Here is a 5095-nt window from a genome sequence, read left to right as displayed (position 1 = left end):
ACATCGTGGCTGAGTCGGGATGGAGCGCAGCCAGGCGTCAGGGGGCGCGTTTCATTTCTCGAGCTGCCCGGGTAGTTCTAATAGGGAGCAAAGTCTGGGAAGCGCTGCCCTAGGCCCTTCAGCATCCAGCACACAGGTGCGTTTAAATATATGTTTGCCCTAAATATTTTCTCCGAATGCTTTTCTGCTCCACTGGACACTTTATCCCTAAATTCTAAGGTTGGCCAAAATTCAAATGCAAAAACAAGCAGAGAAAGAAATGAATTATCTGGCTAAAATCTCCAATTGAAACTTTCCAAATCAATATAAAGAAATTAACACAGGCCAAAGTTGTGTGAACCGATTGATCTTCAATTGCCTTGCTCTGGGGAGAGACCCGGCCTCCTCCTGGGCACCCTCCCGCCCTTCTTCATTGTCATCACTCAGCTGCCACGCGTTGCCATGACTTGTCTCCACAGCCCGACCCCAAGGCAGAGCCTCCCTTCTTTGGAAGAGAAGTTGAGACGGGGCAGGGAAAGCATGTATAGAAGGTGTGGACCGTGGCAACGATCAGTTCACACTCCCTGAGTCGTCGTGTTGTCCCGTGGCAGGCTGTCACAGCCACGCACTGCTCCAGAAATTGCTGGAAAAAAAAAATCTCACTGGGTCCGTCACTCCCTACGCTGCAATTACTATCCTTTTTGCATAATTTAAGGTTATTTTATTAGAGCCAAATTTATGGAAAAAAATTGAAAACTGTACTTTAAAATGTTTTGTCCTATTTAAGACTTATTTATGACTTTTAGTATTAGATTCTATCAATGAGGAAACGTCACCTGATAAAACTGTGCCGTGAATTTATGTGAACTTCCTGTCTAATTAGTAGGATGCGCGTTCTTATCGAATCCAGTTAGAGCTTCCGTTGTGCTGTGTATAAGAGGCCAACAGGAGACCTTCCAGCATCTATGAAGGCCGAACCCTCTTCTCCGACGTCTGTTGGATTCAGGTGTTGATTATTGCTAGCAATAATCTAGAACACATGAGAGATGTAGACGTCACTTATGCTCAAAGGTTGGGGCTAATTAGATCATTCATTCCCCGGACTCGATCTGGAGTCCTCCCGAGGAGGCCGCTGGGGCGCCCGGCGTGTAGCACAGAGCTCAGTGCCCTTTGAGCCTAGCGACTCGCAGAGGAGCGTCACTTTCTAAAGATGCCTAAAGCGAAGTCACAGGGTCTCAGCTAAGTGACCTGCTTGGGTGGTGATTGAGGAGACGTTGCAGGGCCTCAGGTGGTTGAAGGCCAAGTACCTGTGGGCCAGAGGGCGGGCAGGAGAGCCCGGTGGAGGCCCTGCTCTGACTCTCGGGCCTCAGCTGCTTCGATGATAAGACGAGAGAATCAGATCAGAAATGTATCCCAAGGCCACCCCATCCGTCCTCTGTGGGGACTCTGGGGGTGTGTGAGAGTTCGCGGGGTGCGTGGCCATGCAGGCCTTCCGGCCACGAGGTATGTGTTCACCTGGGAGCCGGGAAGCGCTGGCAAGAGGATCAGCCAGGGGCCCGCTAGGAAACAAGCAGCGTACCGCTGTGTTAACAGAGACTATTTAATGGGGAGAGTTCAAGACCAGGTTCTGGAGACATAAAGGGGCCTCGGAGGTATTTCAGAGGCAGGAAGTGCGGGAAAGAGCAGCAGCCCGTAGGGGGTGGGGAACCGAGAGCAAAGGTTGGATCAGAAGTTAGAACCTTGGAGAAGAGGTCCCAGAGCTGGTACAGGGGTCCTGCCAGATGGTGCTGGTGCCTCTTAGAGCCACAGCGAGGATGGGGGCGGGGGGGGGGGGGGCCTGCACACGGGATGAGCTCCCGCTGCAGAAGGAACTCTTGCTGGACGGCCCTACCCCTCGCGGTGTCCCTGCAGTGCCTCCTTCTGGAAGAGCTGCCAAGGAGCAGCTGGCGAAACGGAACAGGGGTGTGCAGCCTGGGTGCAGCCTGGGTCCAGCCCCCAGCCCAGCCCAGAAGGGTGGGTTTGAGACCCAGAGACAGCAGTCTAATAACCAGTCCTGGAAGGAATGGAAACAGGGTCAACTACGAGCCGGGAAAATAATTTAGGCCAAATGGTAATAATATCTACTACGTCCAAGGGGCCACTTGGTATCGTTTTGCCCACTCACTCATGAGTCCTTACTGTGGCCTTAGGCGGTGAGTTCCATGACTCACCTAGGCTAAGTACCCCACCACCACCACCACCGCGCTGGCCCAGCACGCGGGGTGGACAGGGTCTGCCCACAGGGCTGTCCGACGGCGAAGCCCTGCCCTTCCCACGATGCAGTGTTTGCTGAAAATGTGCTTGCGCATCCAGCCAGCCGTGAGCAGCTTGACTAGGAAGGTGCAGATAGACTTGGAAAGGTGGTTCGGGCTAATTTATGGAGGGGCAAGGGGTCTGGGCCTTTTAGGTAATGGGAACCAGTGAAAATTTTGGGATATGGCAGTGAAATGGAGGGTTGTTTGGAGCAAGCAAGATGATTTATAGAGAGAGGCATCTGGGCCAGCGGGGCTCAGTGTGAATTATAGTCATTTAGAAGTGAGGTGAGCAGGGCCTCGGTCTAGGTGGTGACAATGAGAAAGAAAAGGAAGGATAGAATGAATGAGAATGGATAGACACAGATCTTGCCTGAGAAGCAGAACTCAGATAATTCTGAAGTTTTGGGATGTAGAAAACTAGCAGAATAATGACGCTGCCCTTTGAAGCAGGTCTGGGGATTCTGGAACGACTTCCCGCCACCTGGCCCACTGCCCCACTTCCCAACAGACCGTGACAGCACAGGGCCCCCAGGCTCTGCTGTCTCATCCTGGATTATCATCAGCAAAGTTGAAAATTTAGAATTAAGAGGTAACTACTTAAGGCATAGTCAGGGAAAAAATTTGGAGATAAGGAACCCGTTACTGCTATATATTTTACTTTAAAAAAAAAAATATGGAATGCTTCACGAATTTGCACCTGATCCTCGTGCAGAGGCAGTGCCAATCTGGTCTGTATTGTGCCAGTTTTAGTATCGTGATGCTGAGCACGCTGTGTATTTTACTTTGTCCAAATTAGTTAACAGTGTGGCTACGAGTTAATTGGGATAATGGATGTCAATGGTTCTCTAACTTGTTTTCATCATAATCACCAGGAGAAGTTTTAAATAATAGCTCATCTGGGCCCATCTTCAGAGTATCTGATTCAATTCATCTGGGACAGGACCTAATTTTATTATTTTTTTTGCAGAGAGCGGGGTCCTGGTGGGGTGGGGCCAGCCGGGGGTTGGGGGGTGGGGGGGTGGCGTGGTAGAGGTTGTGGCCGGGACCTAGTATTTAAAAACTTTTTTAAAATTAGCATCTCTGGTTATCTGTTCTAATGCCCTCTCACAGACATTCTCTACTGACCCCAAGGTGTCGCCAATGCAGACCCCAGGCCCAGGGTTGTCAGTGCAAGAGGACTCACCCAGGACTAGCTTACCCCCATAAGGGCGGTGATGAGCATCTTGTAAGATAAACTGGCCAGAGAAAAGATCCCTGCTTACCAGTAGAGGCACAGCCTGGTAGGCATTTTAGATTTGCATGGCCTCAACCAAAAAAACACATTTAAAAAAATTTATTTATTGACGAGAGACAGAGAGAGGCAGAGACCCAGGCAGAGGGAGAAGCATGCTCCCTGTGGGGGGCTGGATGTGGGACTCGATGCCAGGACCCCGGGTCACGCCCTGGGCCCAAGGCAGATGCTCAACCACTGAGCTAAAAGAAGAGCAAGAACCTATTGCTCTCTTTTTAATTTTATGTGGCTCCTGCGGGGATCTCTGAGAGGGACGGACTCTGCATGGGACTGCAATTCTTAGAAGGGCGCCCGTTATATTTCAGCGGTCCCCATTCACCCACAGGCAGGTACGAAGGTCAGCACTTAGGGCAAAGGATAATCAAAATTACCCTTGAAATCTCCTTATAAACATAGGAAGGGGGTGGAGCTCTACTCCCCTTTCAACAGTTTTTTCTAGTATTAAAACAGATCCCTTCTCCTCTGAGCCCGTAGGAGATGGATTGTGTTTAAAAAGGACCATTTGTGCCTAAAAAGAGTATCTTTAATACAAACTTCACACCCAGAGGGCTGAGAGGCTCAAGTCAAGAGAGGCTCGGGCTTAGAAGCAAGGGGGACACGTGAGGGAAATTTTTCGAGTTGTCACGGTGGGAACGTCGGCCTGCTCCAGGCTGCTAGATCTTACCTGAGTGCAGAGGGCCCAGATTAGCTGTTGAGGCTGGCGTATCTGGGTGCCGTGACTAGAAGGTTCTGGAACGAAGACCCAAGTCCCTCTTGTGGGAGCAGACTCCTTTCCTTATGAGAGGAATCATTGGTGTGGCTGGGCTTAGCTATGTTAATGTAAAGGCACCAGACTCTCCTTGCCTAAGAAAAAGATGTCATAATTAAAAAAATTTTTTTTGGCTTATCAGTTTGCAAAAGGAGCTCTGGAGCCTTCTAGGGAATGAATTCAAGACCTCATGTTCTTCTTCCGGAGTTGAAATTAGGGAATCCTGTTTTTAAGAGGGTGGCACTAACAAGTCATCTGCTGGCATGAGAGGACTCCAAAGCCCCAGAGGGGAATGTCTCATGAGAGTATCTGCTGGTGATAAAGGATGGGCAAAAAAAGGAAAGTTCCAGCACAACACATGGTGAGACTGAGGAACCTCCGGCCCCAGCCGCTAGGATGTGCGGTCACTCTTCGAGGGCAATGGCTGTGAGTGGAAATGAAGAGCCGGAAACTTGGAGCCCAAGCATGAACTTTGGGTTGTGCACAGATCTGGCCAAGCTAGGGTGTCCCCTGGTTTTTGAGCCAGAGTCCCTGTGACTCCACAGGATCTGTGTTTAGTGATGACACGATACTTGTAAAAGCCACGGAAGCAAGGATGCCTATAGGCCCAAGAGACTCTCCAGGAATGCAGGTGGAAGTACCGACCCAGCAGGGAGTCCCTGGGATTCTTGGATGAGTTGAGGAAGGATTCCCAAAAGAGCCCCTGGATTCCTGCTAATTAGGAATGACTAAGCGGTAAAGGGGGGGAACATGTAAAGCTGATAAAGATACGGGACAACGATT

The 5095-nt window shown here is 50.3% G+C and overlaps 1 non-coding gene across 1 annotated transcript; it reads right to left on the bottom strand.

The window, feature by feature from the left end:
- Window positions 1-2940: 2940 nt before the first annotated feature.
- LOC144289283 (U6 spliceosomal RNA) lies at window positions 2941-3043 on the bottom strand. The gene has a single exon (XR_013357256.1). It is a non-coding gene; the product is annotated as a U6 spliceosomal RNA (small nuclear RNA).
- Between the last annotated feature and the right edge of the window lie 2052 nt (window positions 3044-5095).

This window comes from Canis aureus, chromosome 18 (genome assembly GCF_053574225.1).
Source record: "Canis aureus isolate CA01 chromosome 18, VMU_Caureus_v.1.0, whole genome shotgun sequence".
Classification (NCBI taxonomy): domain Eukaryota; kingdom Metazoa; phylum Chordata; class Mammalia; order Carnivora; family Canidae; genus Canis; species Canis aureus.
This window is presented reverse-complemented; position numbering and strand designations above follow the sequence as displayed.